Source organism: Microtus oregoni, unplaced genomic scaffold (genome assembly GCF_018167655.1).
Source record: "Microtus oregoni isolate MIOR12 unplaced genomic scaffold, Mior012 000050F_ref0000143, whole genome shotgun sequence".
NCBI lineage: Eukaryota > Metazoa > Chordata > Mammalia > Rodentia > Cricetidae > Microtus > Microtus oregoni.
The window spans coordinates 7,493,138-7,518,342 of record NW_024543256.1 but is presented as its reverse complement, the minus strand read 5'-3'; positions in this window follow the sequence as shown (position 1 = coordinate 7,518,342).

Below are 25,205 nucleotides of genomic sequence, written 5' to 3'. Positions count from 1 at the left end.
TCTCTTTTATTTGCATATTACATATTATAGAAAGTATCTTGAAGAGTTTGTGTCATAACTGACCATAGACAATTGATCTATAAAGGTATGGTATTATAATTGACTGAGTTTTGGTACCACAGCAATTTTTGTGGTCAGAGAGTCAGGTCATTGTGATTGATACCCTCAACATGACTGTCTAGGAACTGGAAGCTACTGTTTGGACATTTTGTTGCCTATATTTTACAGAAGAATAAGTCCTGAAGAACTAATGATTATCAGGAGTTACATGGCAGTGTGGTCAATCTAAAGGGGTACTCAGAAATCTTGTATGTTTTATCCTTGCATGTTCTGATCTGGCCGTATTTTAGTGATTCTTAACATGCTCAAACTTTGAGACCACTTCCTTTCGATTATGTAGCTCTGGTTTAAGAATTTTCGTCTAGGAAGCTCAGTCCAGTGCTCCAGTGTGGGTCTCTGTCTCTGTCTCCATCCATCACCAGATGAAGGTTCTATGATGATATGCAAGATATTCGTCAGTATTGCTCTAGGATAGGGTCATTTCAGGTTCCCCATCCTCAGCTGCCCAAGGAACTAACTGGGGACCTCGGCTTGGGTATCTGGGAGCCACTCTAGGTTCAAGTCTCTTGCCAACCCTAAGGTGGCTCCCTTAACTAAGAACCTTGCTTCCGTGCTCCCCAATCCAACCTTCCTTCATCCCAATCCTCCCCCTTTCCCAAGCTCCCCCCATTCTCCCCCTCTCCCCCCTCTCTCCCTATCTCCCCTTACCCCATCCCACCCCACCCCCAAGATCTCAATTTTCTCCCCGGCAATTTTGTCTACTTCCCATAGCCAAGAAGACAACTATATGCTTTTCCTTTGGTTCACCTTCTTACTTAGCTTCTTTGGGATCACCAAGTGTAGACTCCGTGACCCTTGTTTATGGCTAGAAACCAATTATGAGTGAGTACATCCCATGTTCATCTTTTTGGCTCTGGGATACCTCACTCAGGATAGTGTTTTCTATTTCCATCCATTTGCATGCAAAATTTGAGAAGTCATTGTTTTTTAACGCAGCATAGTACTCTAATGTGTAGAAGGTCCCGATGAGGAGCAGAAGGAGGGAGAACATGAGCAAAGAAGTCGTGACCACGAGGGGAACACCCACCCACTGAGACAGTGGAGCTGATCTATTGGGAGCTCACCAAGGCCAGCTGGACTGTGACTGAAAAAGCATGGGATAAAACTGGACTCTCTGAGCATGGTCAACAATGAGGGCTGATGAGAACCCAAGGACAATGGCACGGGGTTTTGAACCTACGTAATGTGCTGGCTTTGTGGGAGCCTAGCCAGTTTGGATGTTCACCGTCCTAGAAATGCACGGAGGGGGGAGGACCTAGGACTTACCACAGGGCAGGGAAATCTGACTGCTCTTTGGGCTGGAGAGGGAGGGGGAGAGGAGTGGGGGGGAGGGGGAGAAGGGTGGGAGGAGGGGGAGGGAAATGGGAGGCTGGGAGGAGGAGGAAATTTGTTTTTTTTTTCTCTTTTCTCAATAAAAAAAAAGTTAAAAAAAAGAATTTTGGTCTAAATATATTTTAGAAATAAAGAAAATTTAGTGATAAAAGCCTACACTCTGCTTATCCAAACTGACTTTGTATCCAAATCTTGATTTTGACATTGCCTGTAATACATTTTCACTATCATTTCCGTTTTAGCTCTTCACTGTGTTCTCCCTCATAGTCTAATTTACCCTCTCCCAGTAATTCCTGTTTGGGGATTAGCTACAGTCTGGTTCACAGAGGCAGTGAATAAAATTTTGATCTAGGCATATTATTCTTTAGTTTGTCAGTATTCTTTTTACATTGCAAATTTGCCTTCGGGTATTCATGGAGGGTTAATTTGAGAATCTCTCACATATACCAAATTTTGTGCATACCCAAGTAACTTATATGAAATGATAATATAAATACAATACCTTTGTAAATGATGAATCTATATTCTCCTTTATTTTTATTCTTAAAGTTTTATTATTTACTGATATGTGTGCATGTTTGTGTGTATGTGCTTGTGGAGTCCATTTTTTTTCAGTTTTAAATTCTCAATTGTTGGTGAGAGGGAAGGATTGTGCCAGGGAGGGCTAAATCTTAAGATCACACATATTCTAGAGGAGGGAAAGTTGAGAGATGATTAAGAAATAAAAGATAACTAAAAAGTTTATATTTTATACAACCCACCAAATGATTGCAAATATCATAAATCACAGGTTTCTTTCTTTCTTTTCTTTTCAAATTCGTCAGATGAACTCTCAAATATTCCAAGTTGGCTTTGAACTCATCATCCAAAGAGAATAACCTTCACATGTTAATCACCTTGTCTCCATCTCCTAAATCCTGGGATTACAGGCATGTGACACCATTTCTGGCTGATATATTTGTTGACAATTGAGAATCATATTCTCTTATTGGAATATAAGGCACAAAGATAAAGTAACTGATGTAAGATTTGTAATCTTTGATGTTAGAAATGGTATACAAACTTTTAGGTAAGTTTGACTCCCAAGCCTATGTTCTTTTAAGGAAACACATAATAGAGCAAAGTTTAGTTGAAGTGGTGGGAGGCTACAATGTCATCTAGCCCAAGCCTTCTTCCTCCAGAGAAACTAAATCCTCAGGAGAATTTGAAATTCACCATGCTCACCCAAAGTCTAGAATAAGTATCCAGTCTCTCAAAATTTAATTTGCCGTAGGAACACTTATTGTATAAGGCACCAGTACCAGCAATCCAAGCAACAGACAGTCCCAATCAAGAGAAAGTTCAAAACCAGACAGACATTGGATGAGTGGGTAGAGTTTTAGAGCAAGTATGGGAGAGAGGGGATGCTAAAATTCTAGCTCCCTGTATTTGCTCTTAAACATGAGGGAATATGATTAATAGGTGGGCACACACTACAGATTTACAGGACTAGAGCACGTAATAACCGAGAGAAGTAGGAAAAAGTCCAGAAAAAAAACATAAAAAGTAGCAGGTGAATGTTCTGGAAAGTAGTCATTAAGGTTGTGGGGGCCCTAAGACTTGCAGAGCACTAATTAAAAGCTGCCAAGTATCCTATCCCCCAGGTCAAACCTTGTGAATGGGAGATGGGAAAGCAGCTCAGCCAAGGCTTTGAACTCACTAGGAATCCAAGACAAAAGAGTGACATGTAAGCCTAGTTCCTAAAATAGCAGTTGCTGCCGGTTGTCAATGAACAGTTTTCCAGCTTGCCCAATGTAAATGGGATTGTTAATCCATTCATTGTCTTCTTAGCCACACCCACAGATCAGTATGACCATCAGTCTTCTTAACCAAGCTCTGGCAACTCATAAAAGGAATTTTCCAAGCACTTTCCTTTAGTGCTCTAACAGTCACAGCGCAGAAGCTATGCACTGGTTCCCTCTGCACCTGGAAGCTATGGGTGGGAGCTGGATTTTTACTAGACTTTAATGACTAATGCACACCTGCACATTCTTTTGTTCCTATTGGCAAGAGCAGCATTTCAGAAAATGGCTTGAAAAGAGTGTTGTCAAGAAGTTTGGGCAACAATTCCTACAAGGGCTTTGCTTTCTTCTGGACTGAAATTAATGACATGTTGTAAGACTTTAGAATGAGAATCTATTTTTTATAACTTGTTTTTTTTTTTTTTTACATTTTATTTAGTAGATTTTGCTTGGATAATCAAACACAAATTTCAGTGTTTTGCTTTTTTATGAGAATAGACCCAAGGATGCATGTCTCTTCTCTTTAGCTTTTGTGTTACCTAATTTGCATAACTTGACTCTTATTTTTACATTTAAATGTTATTTACTAAGAAGTAACCCTGCTAATCCAATCAAGTTAATATTTACAAATCTCTATGTTTTCATAAGGAGGTAAAATCAGTCAGTCATTCCTAAGAGGTGATTTTTAAGGCCAGAGGAGTCTAGATCTGTGGAATGGAGAGAGTGAAAGGAGAAATGTAGGAATTGAAGAAAGTGATCACAGTGTTCATTCACATGCCTAGTCTTTAGGAGTCAATCTTGGTGTCCAGCAGATTCCCAATGAATATTCTCTTGAACATTATGGATGACAGTCAATCACCTAGAGTTGGAGAATTTTGTTTTTAGGACATGGACTGTCATAGGGATCAGATAAAAGAATCCAAGCAACAAATCAGGCTCAAGAAAACCAATGGTCAGGAAAAGAGTTTGGTCAATATCCAGGTGATTAGATAAGATCAAGTATATAATTTGTAGAGAAACAGTATAGAGTATTCAAAGCTCTTGCTATTTCCAAGACAATGGAAAATGAAATAATTTTATAGGCATAGGTCCCAGTTATAGTTCCTGAATAATATTGGGATAAATTGAGAAGATACAGCTAAGGTTCATACCAGAGGTAGCAGGCACATAGCTGTAAATTGGTAAATGTATTACATTCATGATCAGCTTTTGCTTGGTCTGCAGGCTGTTTTGAAAGCACTATCACTAGGCAGATGACATAGTTGGTTGTGGTACAAGGCTCTTTGCACCTATTGTCCTGTATCAGAAGAGCTTCACACATTTGTTATTCTTGCCTGGCTCATGTTAGACGTTTAAGTTTGCTGTTCCTGGGGGAAGTCATCCATCTGCTTGGCACTTTATCTCTACATCCTTTTAGTTCCTATGGCCATTTAGTCCCAAGCACCAGAAATGATTTAGCCCTAGTCTCTTGGATGACCAAAACAGTTTTTAATCAAAAGAGATATGAGAAAGTTTAGTCTAATTCTTCTATACTTTACCAACACAATGTTCTGTTCATCTCATTTGTGGTTTTGTTCCACTAATAGGACTCTCCCTCTTTCCCTATAATTAAATTCATTCTTTATACATAGCTTTAAGTACCTGCCTCCTTACCTTGCTTACTGGCATAAAAATTCTGTGTTGGCATTCTGTCTTGTATCATATTCTATTCAGAGATATGCAACAGAAAAATCTTACTTAGGAAATAAATTTATTTGAATTTGGGTAGAACTTCTGGTCATTTTAGTCTTTTTAAGCCTTCTTCTAATACTAACCTATTTAATCTAAAAAAATGTATAATGTAGTGATTTATTGATATTATTTACAAATTTATTAGTAAATACTACCAATATTTTGAAAAGACTGTCTTATAACATGAAAAGCCTAAAACACGGGGAACTAGAGGGAAAATGAAGTGAAGGAGAGAAGGTAATGGTAAATTACATGTGGGTATGTAAACATTTTCCTGTTCTACACATCTGTAAAAATAAAGCATCGTTAGAAAATTAAAATTGAAATGATTTTAAAAGTTTATACTATAGTCATTGATGCTTTTCTGCTGACAGTTCTTATTTATTTCCATTTCTGCTTCCATTGTAGGATTGTACTTCCTGGCTTTCTTGTAGTTTAGCAGAGCCATGTAATTAAGTTTGGCATATAGGGTTGTGTACAGAAGTGACAATGTCTCATTTCTGAGGCAGAAGACCAGAACATTTAATTGCCTTGGTGAGATGCTTCCTGCCTTTCTTTTCCTCAGCCTCTGAGGCCAGACATGTTTAAAGTGGTGGATGCTCTCAGTCAAAATCCTAGGGAGATTTCTGGATAGTTCTAATGAGAGTTCCCTCCAACCACCACTATCCCCACCAGCACAAGTTAGCATGACCAGTAAATGCATACTTTTAGTTTAATTTTTAATTAATCAATGATTTTTTTCTCAGTCTGAGCACAATTTTTCTTCCCTCCCACCTCTCCTCCCAGTCCCTCCCCCAATCTCCCCTCTGGCATTCACTTCTTCTCCCTTCCCTTTAGAAAAGTGCAGGTCTTCTATGTGGCACCTCCTCTCCTATTGAGGTAGGATGAGACAATCCAGGAGGAAGAAAGGGTCCCATGAGCAGGCAACAGAGTCTGAGACAGGTCCTGCTCCCTCTGCCAGGGGTCCCACAAAAAGGCCAAGCCACACAACTATAACACATGTGCAGAGGGCCCAAATCAGTTCCATGGAAGTTCTCTTGTTGGCACTTGAGTCTCTGTGAGTCCCCATAAGTCCAGGTCAGTTGACTTTGTGTTTTCCTGTGGTGTTCCTGGTTCCTTTGGCTCAACATAATCCTTCCTACCACTCATTCACAGGACTTCCCAAGGTCCATCTAATGTTTGGCTGTGAGTCTCTGCATCTGTTTACATCAGTAGCTTGACAAAGGTTCTCTGATGACAATTGGTCTATGCAACAATCTATGAATATAGCAGAATACAATTAGGAATCATTTCATTAAATTTTATTTTCCTTTTTTCTTTTTGCCAGTAATATTTGGCTGTATCCTAGGTCTCCGTGATGTCCAGTTCCTGGGTCCTGGCCCTCCAGGCAGTGTTAGGGGTGGGCTCCTTCTCATGGTATGAATCTCAAGTTGGACCAGTAGTTGGTTGGCCACTCCCATAATTTCTGTGTGACTTTTGTTCCAGCACATCTTGCAGACAGGGAAAATTTTAGGTCAGAAGTTATATAGCTGTGTGGGGACCCAATCCCTCTACTAGAAGTATTTCTTTTTACAGGAAATGGCCATTTCTGGATCCATATATCGCATTTCTAGGAATCTGTCTTAGCTAGAGTCACTCTCATAAATTCCTGGGAATATCCATTGCACAAGGGTTTTAGCTCATCTCAGAAATGCCACTGGTCCCATTGTCTCTCCCAGTACTCTCTTCCTCCATCCTCCCCTCAACTGACCTCTCCTGTTCCCAAGACCATGTCCCTTTCCAGACTTCTCTCCCCATCCTCTATATTTGTTGTTTTAAGCCATTGACATTCTAGTATTTTCTTTGTTACTCCCATCACAACATAATTTACCTACCTCAATTGTTTATACATATCTTGGATTCTGGTGTTCTCTTCAGGTTTCTCAAAAGAAATGTCTTATTTGTCTTAGTAATGGATAATAGTCTGACCAATGAGAATCTCTAACTCAAACAAAGGAGGATAGTGGTTATGTGGTGTAATCCATGGTTCTCCTCTGACCTCCATATGCAAATGCTCTCATGTACGCTCATGCAAAGACAGAAAACTCATCTCCACACAACAACAACAACAACACACACACATACACACAAAAATTTTTAAAAAGGAAATGTTTAAAAAAATAGTGAGTACCTCATCTTGGGCACTTGGGAGCCCCTCTAGAGTCAAGTCTCTTGCCCACCCTAAAGTGGCTCCCTTAACTAAGAATTGTGGTTCCGTGCTCCCCTATCCACCTTTCCTTTATCCCAATTCTCCTGTTTCCCCAAGTCCCCCCTCCTTCCCTTCTACCTTTTCTCTCCCCATCTCCCCTTACCCCCATCCCACCCCACCCCCAAGATCCCAATTTTCTCCCCGGCAATTTGGTCTACTTCCCTTAGCCAAGAGGATAACTATATGTTTTTCCTTGGGTTCACCTTCTTACTTATCTTCTTTAGGTTCACGAATTGTAGACTTTGTGGCCCTTATTTATGGCTAGAAACCAATTATGAGCGAGTACATCCCATGTTCATCTTTTTGGGTCTGGGACACCTCACTCAGGATAGTGTTTTCTATTTCCATCCATTTGCATGCAAAATTCGAGAAGTCATTGTTTTTTTACCGCAGCGTAGTACTCTAGCGTGTATATATTCCATACTTTCTTCATCCATTCTTCCATTGAAGGGCATCTAGGTTGTTTCCAGGTTCTGGCTATTACAAATAATACTGCTATGAACATAGTTGAACAAATGCTTTTGTCATATGATAGAGCATCTCTTGGGTATATTCCCAGGAGTGGTATTGCTGGGTTGATCCCGAATTTCCTGAGAAACCGAAACACTGACTTCCACAGTGGTTGCACAAGAGGATTGGGAACCTGAATTGACCCTATCCTAGAGCAATACTGACGAATATCTTGCATATCATCATAGAACCTTCATCTGGTGATGGATAGAGATAGAGACAGAGACCCACACAGGAGCACTGGACTGAACTCCCAAGGTCCCAATGAGGAGCAGAAGGAGGGAGAACATGAGCAAAGAAGTCGGGACTACGAGGCATGAACCCACACACTGAGACAGTGGAGCTGATCTACTGGGAGCTCACCAAGGCCAGCTGGACTGTGACTGAAAAAGCATGGGATAAAACCGGACTCTCTGAACATGGCGAACAATGAGGGCTGATGAGACACCAAGGACAATGGCACGGGGTTTTGATCCTACTCAATGTGCTGGCTTTGTGGGAGCCTAGCCAGTTTGGATGTTCACCTTCCTAGATATGGACGGAGGGGGGAGGACCTAGGAATTACCACAGGGCAGGGAACCTGGTCTGCTCTGTGGACGGGAGAGGGAGGGGGAGAGGAGTGGGGGGAGGGGGAGAAGGGTGGGAGGAGGGGGAGAAGGGTGGGAGGACGGGGAGGGAAATGGGAGGCTGGGAGGAGGTGGAAACTTGTTTTTTGTTTATGTTTTTTTTCTTCTTTTCTCAATTAAAAAAATAGTGAGTATTGCTGATTTAGAGAGTAAATATGACTCATTCCTTTCAGGTGCTCCCTCTGAAGTCTCTTAAACATGCACTGACAAGGGCTGCTTGTTGATGAAATCAAAAATTTATGGCAGGAATTTTGAAGTTAGATATTTTCTATAAAAATGTGCTTTAATATGCCAGTGGACAGGAGGAGTGAAACATTATGATCATCCATTTTTAAACTGCTAATAGGAAATATTTTGGATTAGATAAGAAATGTAGCTAAAACAGGCAAGCTAGAAAGCTTTAGTCTGACCCTACTCTTGCTTATTTCTTCACTTCTCACTAACATATTACTTCTACCCAATTGGTATTTGTTTCACTTTTATCAAGAGTGTGTATTCCATAGCATGTTCAATACACTGTTTTATAGTTAATGATGTCATTCATCTTGGGAAAAATCACCAAATTCCAAAAATGGCTGTAAGTTTTTGGTTGATTTAAAAATCACTGTACAAAATTAGATTATTTCATCTAGCTAACATTTATAAAACACTACCAGAAAGTCTAAATACAATTCTAAAGTCTAATTCACTTTCTTTTCCATCTCTGTGTGAGCCGGAAGAAAAGTTTACTAATTTACTTTTTAAGATAAATTATTATTATAGAAAGTAGGGATAAGATTTTTTTAAAAGAATTTCCTATTGATACAAACACCAAATATCATGCAGCTTTTCTATCTCTTTAAATAAAAACGCCTAGTATAGTACATTTTAGGACTTTATTCTATCATGTGAAGCATATATTTATTTAGCTGATCCCCTTATGACCACAATAATAGGTTGTGTCTAAATTTCCTATCATATAAAACACTGTAATCGACAGCTTTGTAGTTAATCTTTTCCCATTTTGCACTTTCAAGTTTCCTTGGGACATATTTCTAGAAGATATATTGCTGGGACCAAGAGCATATACATTGTTAAGTGTTTTGATGCATTTTGGAAGGTTATAATATTCCTTTCTGGCAGTTTACATTTCCTCCAGCTGTGAATAACAGTTCTTTTTTCTTTGTACCTTTACAGATACTGGCCATAATAATTTAAAAATATGTGCCAATTTGAAAGGCAAAAGCCACAGATTTTATACTTTTGCAGTAAGACTCCTTGAAAGAAAAAAGAATAAGATTAGTTGTGCAGCGTGTGCTTAAATGGAGCTATATTTTAGGGTCTAGAAGTGGTTAATTTCTCACCTAACTCTTCATTTTAAATTTCCTACAGAGCTTTGTTTTATGTAATGCCATCTATCATAACTAGAGATGTGCTACATACAGTAACTTACCAATCATTCAAGTCCTGGTAAATCTGTAATATTTGCAATTTGTGTCTATTGCACATATTTATCTATTTACTCTATTTTCATCATCTGTAGGGAAACAGCTATATTTGCCTCGGTAGCATCATTACAAAGAGAGATAAGTTATCAGGTTTCACCTGTTTGTTTCCGTTTTTCTGATTTACTGCAGAATATGATCATTTGATTTGTGAAGTAATGATGCTGAATGTGGAATCAGAAATATGGCAAGGCAAATATTTTTTTTAATGGGAAGCCGTTTTTATTGTTTCATCACTTGGAAAGGTAAAGTATTCATGAGGGAAGAGTATGTCATCATAAAACTGAGTTAGATAATAGACAATAAGGCATAACATCATTTCCTAACCTCTTGGATAAAACTTGCAAAAATCTTTGAGATCCAATTACACAGAACAATATATCACTTGGGTGTGCATTCTCTTTAGTTGCTTTGTGATTTTCCATAACCGGCAAGCTTATTGCTTGGTGGAATTAAAAATACACAGGAGCTCTTTCTAGCTTGGCATTCTCTGGCTTGTATTGGCTCAGCTGTTGGCTTTTGGCTTTTGTACTTTTACAGATCATTTCTCTAAAAGAGGAAAAGGAAAAAGAAATTCAACTTGTTTTCACACCCGCCTCTAATAACATCCACTGATAAAATACTGGGGTGTGAAACTACCATTCTGTTTTTGTGGGAAGTGCAGGTTTTGAAGAATCACTAATACTTGTAACAATAGGCTAGTAGCTTTGTTTCCACAATCAATACATGATAGTTTTGTTGTAAATCAATTTCTACTCTATTGTATTTAACTCATATTTACAAAGAGAAAACACCTACTAAGGAAAGTACCTAATTTACAAGGAAAAATAGGGTTAAAATTTCAAGCCTGATGTCGTTAGATGACTTAGACACTATCATATCTGTAAATCACAGCTGAAATCACCCTTGATTTGATTTGATTTACATGTTGTGGATTATTACATTAACTATGCAAAGATGTGTTACATTTGTTTATGATACATTTGTTTAATTATGTAAAGAGATGTTGCTGTTTTACCTTGCCTGCCTAAGGCATCTGATTGCTCTAATAAAAAACTAAACAGCCTAGACAGTAGAGGGATATGCAGGCTGGCGGGCAGAAAGAATAAGTGTAAGGAGGAATCTAGGCTGGAGAGAACAGAGAAAATGAGAGAAAAAGAGAGGGAGATGCCTAAGGTCCAGCCAGCCAGGTAGCTGCCAGCCAACCAGACACTGAGGAAATACTGAAAGCAGGGCAAACAGAATTAAAGAAAAGTAAGGAGTCCCGAGGCAAAACATAGCTGAAGAGAAACAGGTTAAATTAAGAGCTAGTGGGACAAGTATAAGATAAGGTTGAGCATTCATAATTAATAATAAGTCTTGGTGTCTTGATTTAGGGCCTGGCAGCTGAGAAATCCTGTTACATTTACATTTTTGAAATTATATGGTATGTGAATTAATTCAATGTTCATGTGATTGTAATAATTAGTTGTTCTTTGGTGGTTTTCATTTTCTTCTTTAAATAATATTTGTACACATTTCATAGATACAATAATATAGAATAATTACATTTTCCAACTTTTGGTTCCTAGTTTTGAGTCCTATTTGCACCTTTTATTTGTATAGTGGTTAATTTTATGCATCAACCTGAGATGTCATGGAGTATCAAGATACTTTGTCAAATATTTTGATGTGTCTGAGAGGACATTTTTGGATGAGCTTAATTCTTGAGTTGGTAGAGTCTGTAAAACAGCTTGCCCTTCCTAATGTGGTAGGCATCTTACAATCAATTTAAGGCCTAAATGTAACAAAAAAAAAAAACCCTGACCAATATAATTAGCAATGACCTTTGAAGTAAGTGTATGCACCACCAGGATTTCTGTCATTTGCTCTTAACCTGAAATTCAGATCCTTGGTGATGACCTCAACAACTTAAGTCTACATGTCACTATGTTATTATTTTATCAACTTATACATAGTGGAGTAAGGACAGTTATTGGTTGATGATGCTAGCAAGACTCTTTCATTTCCCTTCTAACAGAAATAAACAAAAACTAGGGGTTAGGGTTATAGATTTTAACATTGAATAGTTCATTTTTCTTATGGTTTAATAAATAGCGCATATATTGTTCTAAGACTTAGATATAGGGAATGATGCAAAGCTTGCTAACTGTACAGATGTCCAAAGCTACATATTATGTTTGAAAGTTGTTTTATGTCCTCATAGTTTTTTTTTTCCTGTGGTTCTGAAGGCTGAACTCAGAACCTTGAGCTAGCTGGTTAAGCGTGTTATCACTGATTCAAACTTTCAGCCCATGTATTTATAAGTTTTAAGTCATGGTTGACAGAGATTAGGAACTTTTCTAGTTGTGAACTTATGTAACATGAACTTCTGGGTATAACTCTTTTTACTTGAGTTATGTATTGCCAGTGAAGGAGTACTGGTAGTTGCCTGAGATTCAGTAAGGTATTGGCCACTCATTGGCATTAAATAAACTCTACTTTTCTGTGTGAGGTTTATAGACAGTCCAACCACCATTTTTAAGTTTCTGAAAATGCATTACAAAATACAGAAGTGTATTCTACAATAATAAAGAAAAAGAGCTATCAACTTGAAAGTGGTAAGAACAGGAGAGGGTCTGGAGTGAGAAAAGGGATGGTGAAATGATGTAATTCTATTTCAATATATTAAAAATACACATACAATATATTTACAGAAAAAGCAAAATGCAGACATTGAGAAAATTATGGAAAGAGTTTTTCTTGTTTTGAGGGTAAGGAGAGATAAAAATTGTAAAAGTGTTGAGCATAAAATGTCTTTGCCATTATATCCTTTGTTTTGGGTGCTGCTCGGGGTCTCATCCAAGGTAGGGAAAGGCTCCACAACTGTGCTGCAGTGCCCCTATTTTCCTTTCATCTGAGTATCTTATCTTCCTACTTCTCTCATATTCTGCTGTAAAATTCCTTAAGGAAAAGAAAATGAAATGCCTTACAGAATGACATCAAGGAGAAATGAACTGGGTCAGGGGAATTTAATTTCAATCTGACCCAAGTCAGTAATGAAAGTTGTTTGATGCACGGTGGGGAACTTGATGGTAGTCTAGGGCCAAGCTTAATGGGCAAGTCCATCTATCAGCCCAGCACATCACCACAGAGCAATCACATTTATGATCTCAAAAGAATTAAAGAGGCAATGAAGGCAAAATGCTTCCCAAGGAAATCAGGTAAAGTCTTCTCGGTCATGATGGAGATTAAAATCCTCTGAGCCAATGTTCTCTTTGCCACCTCTAGTACTAGTGCTAGAAGTCAAGTCATGGGCTTTAAATTTGATTAAAAACATAACCGCCTTCAATTTTACTGCTTTATGTTTACATCACGCACCACTGAGTCATAAGATGGAAAACATCTGTTTGAATTTGCAAGACAGTACCAAACAGAGACTGAACATAGCTCATCAAGACCCAACAAATTTTCAGAAAACAGCAGGTCAAATGGGAAACATTATGGCCATCCCTGATTCAGGAAATATAAGGAAAAACACAGTGATACTAATTACTACTGTGCAGAATCCAAGGTCTTGAACAAGGCACTGAAATACAAATTGTGAATGAAATTCTATATTGTAGATGTAATTAATTATGAATATAAATTATAAATAAGGTATAATTTAGTGTCCAAGCAATAATAGTGAAAATAACAGAGGATATTTGGTTCTCAATATACATCTGAATAATTATTACAATAGTGTTTTAATTGTAGAAAGCAATGAAGTGCACAAGAACAAATTGATAAAAATGTTTTTATGCAGAAATTGTAATAAATCCTATAAAGACAGCCCTTAGTTTCCCATTTTAATTGTATTAATAAGGATCAATGTTCAAGATGATATCCTGCTCACCCTTCCAAATACTATGTAGTAATGATTTCTAAATTTGATAGTACATTTAAAAGGTCACATGGGGTTGTTTCTTAATTTTCTTAGAAATTGCACACTGACATCCAAAGACGCTGGACTAGCATGCACTCCAACCAGTAATGCAGGAGTGTTCCCTTTACCCCACAACCTCTCCAGCATAAGTTGTCATCAGTGTTTTTGATCTTGACCATTCTTACAGGTGTACGGTGAAATCTCAGAGTTGTTTTGATTTGCATTCGCTGATGACTAAGGATGTTGAACATTTCCTTAAGTGTCTTTCAGCCACTTTAGATTCCTCTGTTGAAAGTTCTCTGTTTAAGTCTGTACTCTATTTTTTATTGGATTATTTGTTATTTCGATGACCAATTTCTTGAGTTCTTTTTATAATTTGGAGATCAGTCCTCTGTCTGATGTGGGATTAGTGAAGACATTTTCCCATTCTGTAGGCTGTCGTTTTGTCTTGTTTACCGTGTCCTTTGCTTTACAGAAGCTTTTCAGTTTCAGGAGGTTCCATTTATTAATTGTTTCTCTCAGTGTCTGTGCTACTAGGGTTATATTTATTCAAGACCCAATAATACTACTTTTGGGTATATATCCAAAGGATGCTCAATTGTGATATGTGCTCAACTATGCTCATAGCAGCATTATTTGTCATAGCCAGAACCTGGAACAACCTAAATGCCCCTCGACCAAAGAATTGATAAGGAAAAGTGGAGTACTACTACACAGCAGAAAAAAAATAACGTCATCTTGAATTTTGCCGGCAAATGGATGGAGCTAGAAAACATTATTTTGAGTGAGGTAACACATCCCAGAAAGAAAATTATCACATGTACTCATTCATAAGTGGTTTTTAAACATAAAACAAAGAAAGCCAACCTACAAATCAGAATCTCAGAGAACTTAGACAACAATGAGGACTCTAAGAGAGACATACATAGATCTAATCTACATGGGAAATAGAAAAAGACAAGATCTCCTGAGTAAATTGGGAGCATGGGGACCTTGGGAAAGGGTTGAAGGGAAGAGGCAGGGAGGGTAACAAAAAATGTAGAGCTCAATAAAAATCAATATTTTTCTTTTAAAAAAAGTCCCATGGGGAAACGTTCAAAACAAAATCTATTGGTTAGTTTTTCTCCTTTTACCCTAGAAATTTATAATGAAAGACTCCAGTGTGACGTGAAGGTACATAAATAAACACATGTACACACACACACACACACACAACACAAGTTCATTGGTTGCTTTTTGTTTTTTGAAGTCAGATGTTGTAAAATAAAACATATTACAAACTACAAATAGCTCTATTCATGTCAAATATACGGTACACAAGAGGTGGGAAGTGAACTTATTAGTTCCTTTGTATAGTCCTGCAACAGGCCTTCCTCTCTGTACTGCTTGAACTACCTATGTTTGCTTTTGTATATGTTCTACATCTGTAGGCATTTGAAGGGCAAGTTATCATAATGCTTTTTATTTTGCATTTATTTATCATGATCACTAGTAGATAGAAGTCTAAAACATATACTGTTACCTAAGAGAGGGAGGTAATTCTCTGGATGAAATTTCACAGTGTGCCTAGGAATCATTGAATAATCCTGGGCAAGTCTGGATGGCTTGGTAACCATAGGCATGGGTGGGATATCAAGAACTATGTGGGAATTGGGCAACTGGGTAGGAGTTGGAGCTCTAAACGAGGAGTTAAAGAAGAAAGACAAAGAAAGTACTTATTTTACCTACTTTGCCATAGGCTGACATTGAGACTATATCCAAATAAGTGTTCAGTAAAGCAAAAGCAGGAAGATTCTCGTAATCAGGTAAGGTATTGTTGATGAGTGTGTTCAAACAAAAAATTACTATAGAAATCTTTCAATAAGAAATTTGCCTGCAATGCTTCTGTAATTGGTCATTCAGAATTTGGAGAAATAATTTAGTCACATACCAACCACAAGAAGAATACGTACTAGTTCCTGAGAGAGATTAGATTGGCATAGGATAGCTAGTTGAAGATCAATGGTTTTTAAGTGTTTATGGCTCACTGAAGCTTAAGCTGCAATTTTCTTAAAATGAGTTCTTCATTCTGCTTCTTGTCCCCGATTTTAAAATCTCACAGCTTCTACAATGTAACTATTTGGAGTTGAAAATTTGGCTAGTATAAGTGCTTCATGGTAAAACTGGAAAGAGGCACATAAGGATAGTGGGAAAAAAGACCCTAAAAATTGGTAGGAGGTTATAGATTGAGCTATTTTAAAACTAGAATGCTTGATGTTGATGTGTTTGTGTGTCTCTGTGTGTTGGACATTTTGTATGTGTGTATGTGGAAAGTAGGTGGTGTACATAGAAATGCTCAATCTGAGGTTCATTATTTACAAATATTAGTAAATGCAGAATTGAAAGTTCCTTACATCTCCTATTTGAAATGATGAATGAGGCATCATTATCCAATGTTTTGCTCTACATAAGGGGTTGTCCAATAATAGAAACTATTTATTTTATACAGACATATTAAGATAGAAGCTAAAAATGAAGTTGAGTTTAAGCAATAAATTTCTGTTACTTACAAATTTGGGAGAAACAATAATAGCAACTTCTTTTGCTACTGAGAACCTTTATTATATATTATTTATACTCTTGACCTATGAGGCATGGCTATTCATACACATTTATATATTTACACAGGTATATATACTTTGCAATATTTATATATAATATGTTCATTTTTCAAATAATCATAGAAATAAAACTGACTCACAACTCTACCTGTGACAGTGACATGCAGAATAAGAATTTTACTTGGTTCCAAACTGTGTGCACTCACCACTTATCATTTACTTTGTATTTGTTAGGCAGAATAATTTAAAAATGAAAAATCATGATAAGTCTCCTACTGCTTGTTTTCTTTCTCCAAAAGAAGAAGTATAGGAACAGATTGAAGGGGCAAATGTGTTGACATATTCTGTGGGATTGGCCTCACTAACTTCCTTCGATGGCACTATTTTCAAATCCTGAAGACAGAACTTAGTCTCTGTGAGAAGCATATCTGTAATGAAGTTATTTGGTACAGCTGTTTTGGGTTATGCTGGTGTATCTACCTGGAACAAGCTCAACTTTATCTCTAGGCACTTCTTAAATGTGTTTCTTATGGTTTTTGACTACAGTTCATCACCAAGAGCTTTTTTTTTTCTTTTGGCAAATTTACATCTATCATTCAGCTACAGGAAGAAAAAGAAGAGCAAAATCTCTGTATGTTAGCCTGGCAATTATTTTCCATTTAAATCCTAATTGGCTTCTGAAGGTTACTACATACAATCTCAGTAATTGTGAGAAGAAAATCTACAGAGACAAGCAATATTTAAACAAGCATGAAACCATCAAATACTGAAAATGTGAACATAGATGAAATTGGATCATGTTGCTAGTAATGAATGTTCTTCAGGATTTCTTCCATAATATCCTGCGTAGATTCTAGCAAGCCATGGTTACAATAATGCTTCAAAAGATGTCATTACATCATGCTAATAGTTAGAAGAATGTCAGTATGAGTCCAGCTTGAAAGTTGCATCATCTTTCCAAATTATATGATTCTTGTCTTTGAAAGTGGGTGGCACTGTGTAATTTATGATGTTTAAAAGCAATAATGTGATACCACCAGAAGTTTCTTTACTGTATAGGATTGTTTAGGATATTTTGGGATTTTTGCTTTTCCTTATGAAGTTGAGTATTGTTCTTTCAAGGTCTGTGAAGAATTGTTTTGGGATTTTGATTTAGATTGCTTTGAATCTGTAGATTGATTTTGGTAAGATTGCCATTTTTACTATGTTAATCCTACCTACCGAAAAGCATGGGAGATCTTTCTATTTTCTGGTATCTTCATTTTTTTTCCTCAAAGACTTGAAGCTCTTGTGGAACAAGTCTTTCTCTTGTTTAGTTATAGTTACCCCAAGATATTTTATGTCATTTGAGACTATTATAAATGTTGATTTTTCTCTGATTTCTTTCTCATCCCATTTATCATTTGTATAGAGGAGGGCTACTGTTTTTTTGAGTTAATCTTGTTTTCTGTCATCAACTGTATGAGCTACCTGATAGAATTCTTTGTATACATAAGAAAACTTATGTATACTATATTATCTGCAAATTGGGAAATTTTGACTTTTTCCCTTCTAATTTGTATTCCCTTGGTTTTGTTTTGGTGATGGAACCATCTGAATGTGGGTTACAGTCATGTGGCTTGATCTTTTGCGTGGCCCTGGCTGTGGCATCAGGACCTATCCCATGAGCATGAACTGACTTTTTGGAGTCCATGCCTTATGGTGTGATGCCTAATTCAGTCTTGATACAGTGGTAGAGAGGCTTAGTCCTGCCTCAATTTGGTATTCCAGAACTCGTTGACTCCCCAAGGAAGACCTTACCCCCTTTAAGGAGTGGATGGAGATGGGAAGAGGGGAAGTAGAGTGGCAGGAGAAGGGAAGCTAGGGGGAATTGGGGTTGGCATATAAAATGAAAAGTAAATTTTTAAATAAAAAATGAAAAAAATATAAGCAACAATATATAAAAGATTACATATAGTAAACAGAAGAAATAGCTATTATCATTACTATCCTTTTTATTCTGTACCATGTGAGTCATTTTTATATTTATCAATTGATTTTATTATCTAGCAATTTCATTAATTCATATAAGCACAGATTAATAGAGAAGGGTTAATTTAAGATATTAGAGGTAGCCAATATGAAGCATGAGCTAATAGGCCAAGCAGTGTTGTAAAAATATAGTTTCTGCATAGTTATTTTGGGTCTTGGTGGCCGGAAAACGAACAAGCAGCCTTGGCCAAAAGAATGGCACCCACCATCTGGGGCATGGGTCCACATAAGACTTAAGAAAATTTTAAAAAGAAAAGAGGACTTTTAGTTTCACAAAAATTGGAACCAAGTACAGCTTCTTGGTAGTCATAATTTTTATTTTTTATTTTTTAGGATGGGCTCTGTTTGCTGGCAACAAGCAGAGGCACATCTCCTCCAAGAGAAGAAGGCTTTCTGAATCAGCGGTGGCAGTGGAAACTTAAGGGCTCCTTTAAGAAGGCTTCCTGGTTCATGATAGTTGCAGGAATAGCTCTGCCTCTTTCAGGAGGCCAAGCACTTGAATGGGGTTTGTGAGCAGCATGTCGCAAGCTGCTTAATGGTGAGACACAGACCCGCAGCCTGTCTGGATCTGGAGCAGTGTTTATGGCTCACAGAGGCAGTGAACATGCCTCTACCATGTTGGACTGGGTGAGGCCAAAGGGCAAAGCAGTCTTAGTCCTAGCCACAAGCTTAGCATTTTAAGAAGTAGCCCTGGTCAGAAAAGGATTGCAGATACTCAAAAAACACAAATTCAAATGTAAAAGACTTCTAAATGAATCACGGTATTGGAAAAATGTAAGTACGCTTGGGAGAGAGAAGAAATAGTTATAAAAACAAGTAAATGTATGTAGAAAGTGCAGGAATGTTCAGAGGTGTGCCTCCTGAGTAAGTCTAAATCCAGTCAACTTTATAATGAAGAGAGGCATTGGTTCTGTCTGCTAAAGGACCCGGGTACCATTCTGGGCTCCTTATCAAGTTTGAGGCCTTGCACTATAGACACTTCAGGGTTTAGCAGCACTGGCATTCTCTGGACTGTGGATTATCATCTATCATGACATAAATAGTCTGAATGTAACCATTAAGCATTCTTCTCTGTCTATAAAAGAATTATATTTTCTGTCACTGGACAGAGAGGAGGACCTCAGAGACAAGTGCCCAAGCCAAGAGTCATTTGGCTTATGGTCAGATGTAACAGAACCCCATTGTAATGACTGAATGTTTGTGTTCCTCTAACATCTCTGTGTTAAATTTTCAGTTCCTCCAGTGCTGCAGTATTAGGAGATGGAGACCTTAGGATGTGATTAGGACATTAAATGGGACATGGGCTCTCACGCCCTGCTCTTCACCATGTGAAGAAAGAAAGCAGCATCTCTCTATAAAGCAGAAAGTATCCTCACCAGACACCAGATCTTCTGGCAGCATGATTATAGACTGTTGGGCCCCCAAACAATTAGAAATGAATGTTCATCTATTCTGTGAGAGCCACCTACCAACCTAACATTCTGAATATAAAAATCGCAGAGTTTGACAAGAAGTTGCTGCTCTTATGAGTTTTCCCTCTATCCTCTAGGAAGCATACTGGGTTTATTTGCTATTGTACACTGGGCAGAGCTTCAAATAGGACTGTATAAGGACAGGTTTGAGAATAGGTTCCTCTGAACTCGAATTGTCTTTGAGGCAAGGTTGGAGTACAGTTTTGTTTATGCTGAGTCATGGTTCTTTTTTGCTCCAAATAAAACTTTTAAAATAATGGCAAACTAAAAACAAACAAACAAAAAAAAAACTAAGCCTTAAAGAGACAGAGTACAGACAGTCATAGATTAAAGGAGTAAAGAAAAATAAGTCACATAAAGATGGAAAATACACAGAGAATCAGAGAATCTGGATTTTGTATATTATTGTGATTTCTTTGAATTTTTTGACTGTGGATGAGCTAAGAACAGAGAGACATTTCATTGTACAGGCTGCTAGGCTAGACCAACATGATACATATTTTAAAGGTATCTTGACTTCAAAATTTGAGTCTAAGTATATATTGCTTTTGAAAAGAGGTTTTTCTTTTGTTTCCACAGAGGAGGAGAACCCGAGGATTCCTTCCAGACTAATGTGTTTTGATGGACCAAGACAACATGAAAGGTCTCTGTGAACACCTAAACATAATTCACTCAAGAAAAAGCAAGGAGCAGTTTGGAAAGAACTATGCCCAAATTCCCAAATATTATTTATAAATGTTTGTTTATAGCTAAAAGGGAATATGCTATAGAGATGACTACTTTGCAGTCGTCTTTTGATATAAATTTAAGGTCAATTTTGTTTTACACACACACACACACACATATATATATATATATATACTCTTGTTTAAGGTATTATGTTTGTGCATCTTATTTAAAGATGTAATGTATAATTAAGAAATGTAGGTTAATAGTCATCTATAAGAGTCAAGCTTGCAGTCATGTTAGTTATGTTTTCTTGATGTACAGAGATATATTTCAGATGGATAGGTATTCTTCAAATCTTTCAAAGACTAACAGAATATGACATTTATAATGTTTTAAGAACTTAGGACTTTTCAGGACAAAGAGACACATCTGCTCCTGGCAGCACCAGTCTATTTCTTTTTTTTTTTTTAGTTTTTCAAGACAGGGTTTCTCTGAAGCTTTGAAGCCTGTCCTGGCACAAGCTCTTGTAGACCAGGCTGGCCTCGAACTCACAGAGATCTGCCTGCCTCCGCCTCCCGAGTGCTGGGATTAAAGGCGTGTGCCACCACCGCCCGGCTTGCACCAGTCTATTTCAAGAGGATGATGTGTATTGAAGAAGCTCCTTATGGAGTTGGTTAGCTATTTGTGCAAAAAACTGCTCATACCTGACTGTTTGATGGTATGCTGTATGAACTGAACATGAAGGACCCATAGAAAAATGACTACTAAACGTCCCTAAAGGTGAGATGGTCCTTCGGAGTCCTGCATGAATAACATTGGTTAATAAAGAGACTTCTTTGGGTCTGTTGCAGTGCTGAATAGGAATAGGGACTGGCGGGAATTTCAAGAAGATAGAGGAGAAGAGAGTAGGCAAAGTCAGGCAGAAGCCATATAGCCACCACTGGAGACAGACACCAGACAGAATTTTATGGGTAGGCCACAAGCATGTGAGGATACACAGATTAACCGAAATTGGTTAATTTAAGACATAAGAGCTAGCTAGACATTTAAGATTATTTAAATTATTTCATTAAATTAAAATTAATTAAATTAATTTAATTTAAGATATAAGATCTAGCTAGCTTAAGTGATTGGCCAAGCAGTGATTTAATTAATAGTTTCTGAGTGATTATTTCATCTCTGGGTGTTTGGGAACAAATGAACAGCTTCTGCCTAAAATGCATTTTTCTTATTGGTTTCCCTTCTATTATCTCCCTTCCAACCCTGGAAATTTCTATTCTGCCTTATGAAGCTCTTTCATATATCTTGACTTTTCATTTTGTTTTGTAACCCACTGAGTTTAGCTAGGGCTAACTATCTATTTCTTAATTTGAACCTATTTAGTGAAGACAGGTTGACATACACAACTGAAGACAATGGCTCCCCTCTTTCAAAATTTCTAAGTAACTGTAGTTCAATAGGAATAGAGTCTCACAATCTCACCCTTAGTCCATGATTGCTTTTTGGCAGGACCATTTCTATGCAAGTAGACCTGGTGCCAGTAATCACATCTACTATGAGTTCATAATTGCAATGGTAATATTGTATCTAAAAGATAACAGTTTACAATACTTCTATCTTTTTTTCTTTTATTTTTTTCTATTTATTTTTAATATTTTTTACAAATTTCCTCCTCCTCCCAGCCTCCCATTTCCCTCCCCCTCCTCCCACCCTTCTCCCCCTCCCCCCACTCCTCTCCCCCTCCCTCTCCAGCCCAAAGAGCAGTCAGATGTCCCTGCCCTGTGGTAAGTCCTAGGTCCTCCCCCCACCGTGCATTTCTAGGAAGGTGAACATCCAAACTGGCTAGGCTCCCACAAAGCCAGCACATTAGGTAGGTTCAAAACCCCATGCCATTGTCCTTGGGTTCTCATCAGCCCTCATTGTTGGCCATGCTCAGAGAGTCCAGTTTTATCCCATGCTTTTTCAGTCACAGTTCAGCTGGCCTTGGTGAGCTCCCAATAGATCAGCTCCACTGTCTCAGTGGGTACTTCTATCTTATGTAGCATTATTTTTTTACTTCTTCTCCAAGGCATCATATGTTCTCAGCCTTTACCTCCCTGGGGTAGCATGATTCTATCCATTCACCCCCATATGCTGTAGAATGACAATTCTCTAATTGTAGAAGAGAGTAGCTTTTGTTTGTGAGTATAACCAGAGATGCTTTGGAAGTAGTTTTGTGATATGCCCATTTAGCTAAGCAATATTAGTAATTTCCCCACTAGGGACTATAACCTCTCCAAGCATGGGTTTTTGATAGGGCATATAGTACAAACAAGGGTTCTTTCATGTGGATCTGGTTTCATATCCAATTAGAGACTGATTGGTTACTACCTTAACATCTGTGCTTCTATTGTCTAGGTAGACTCATCTTGCTTGGAAGATTGTTATGATATTCCATGCAGTTTAGGTCTGGGTGAGATTATTAATACTTTTTCTCTACTCTCTCCCAGTAGCTTGCTATTTTCTAAAACTTTTAAATCTAGATAATAGGGTCTGAGATGTCTATCTCAGTTCTAGCATCATTTCACTATGCCATGCAATTAAGTATGGTATCTTCAAGAATACAGTCATATATTCTAGTTTTTGTGGGGAAGCAAAGCAATAGGAAAGAAAGATTATGTATTGTTTTGTGGATCTTTAAGACATCCCTGACCAACAACTCCTATGAGAGTTCCCCATATTTGGCACAAAATATTTATTTAGTGACCTGTTACTTATAAGATAGACATTATCTAGCCATTCAGGATGTATCACTTCAAACTATCCCTTATGTTTTCTAATTGATTTCCAAGATAGTAGTTTTTTTTTAACGTATACTCTTCATTTTGTTTTACCATCTTTCATGTCACCACACCCACCCCATCTACAAGGCCCTCCTTATTTAAACCTTAAGGTTTTCTGGGATCTGGCTACTATACCTGTCAACATGGTCAGAATGTTTGTGGCTGTTCTGGTGTTCCTTTCCTCACTCCCCATGCCATATGTATTCCTCCTCAGGCTGCACACTTTGTCAAAGAAGACAATCTTCTTTAAGAAAGAAAGACCATTCCTTAGTCAAGGGTATATGAATAACTGACTTCCCACATTAAAACCCTCAAAGAAACTCCCAGGGTTTACTTTGAAAATTAATCAGCTTATTGTTCCTTATCCAAAAATGTTCTAGGTCCATTGTAATTGTTTAGGTTGGTGTTCCTATGGGACTCCTAACAATTTGAGTGTGGGTGTATCTGGCACTTTTACCTGGTTTTGGGACCGTTTTTCTCCTACTGGGATGTTTTATCCAGCCTTGATATGAGGATTTGTGCTTAGATTTATTGCATCTTGTTATGTCATGTTTGGTCGATATCCCTGGGAAGTCTGCTCTTTTCTGAAGAGAAACAGAAGACCAGTAGATCTGGGGAGAGAGTAGCAGGGAACTGGATACTGTGGGGTAATGCTCTTGTACACTATAAATATTTGTCATTCATATCAGTTTAATAAAATGCTGATTGGCCAGTAGCCAGGCAGGACATATAAATGGGGTGACCAGAATAAGAGAATTCCAGGAAGAGGAAGGCAGAGAGTTAGTCACCACCCAGACACATAGGAAGCAAGACAAGAATGCCTCATTAATAAAAGGTACTAAACCAAGTGGCTAAACATAGACAGTAATTATGAGTTAATTTAAGTTGTAAGAGATAGTTATAATAAGATTGAGCTAATAAGCCAAACAGTTTATAATTAATATATGCCTCTGTGTGTTTCTTTGGAACTGAACAGCTGTGGAACTGTATATGATAGATACTTCCATCTACAACTGAGATTTGTGGAGGGAGAGGAAGCTGTGATCAGAATGTATGATATAAAAAAGGGTAAATAAATAAATAAATAAAAATTCTAAAACCTGTATCTATACATTTATGTACTTTAATGACGCAATTTAATGCAATTTATTTGGGAGCATTGCAAAAACAAAAGTATGAAAATCACATCAGAGATTTATAATAGAAATCTATAGATTTTTAATAGTATCTAATAGTATTGAAAGTAATACATTTCTGGTAATTATTTAAAAATAATCTGAATATAGCAAGACAACTTTTCTTCTAGGGTCTTGGTTTAGTTTAGTTTGTATGTCAAACCCTGTCTTAACTTTCAATTTCATATTGTCTTTGGTTTTGTTAAAATTATATATCACTTCAATAAAAATATATATGGTCATCATCTAATATATGCCAAGGATTAGTTGACACTCAGCATTGAATAATGAATTAGATATATTTTTTTCTGAAGGGAAGTTTAAATCTAATAATCATGCCACTTTAGTAGCAAAAATAACTTCAGTGGATAAGACATGATTACTTCTTGAAAAATATATGAATGGCAAAGGCAAGCTTTGATCCCTCATTCACTCTCTCATTTTATTTTATTTTCTTGATATGAAGCTGATATATGAATGCTTGGAGTCTTTACCAGTTAAAAAACTGGTCAGTACCTGTGACCAACAATGACTGTCAGATTGAAGAAGGATTAAATTTTTTTAGTAGCTCCAAAGAATCAAATACAATAGATGAATGAGTATAAAGGAGGCAGATTTTGGGCTTGAGTATAAAAAAATGAAGCTGGTTGACAATTGATTGGTCTCCTCAGGTCTAGAAATGTTTAAACAAATGCTG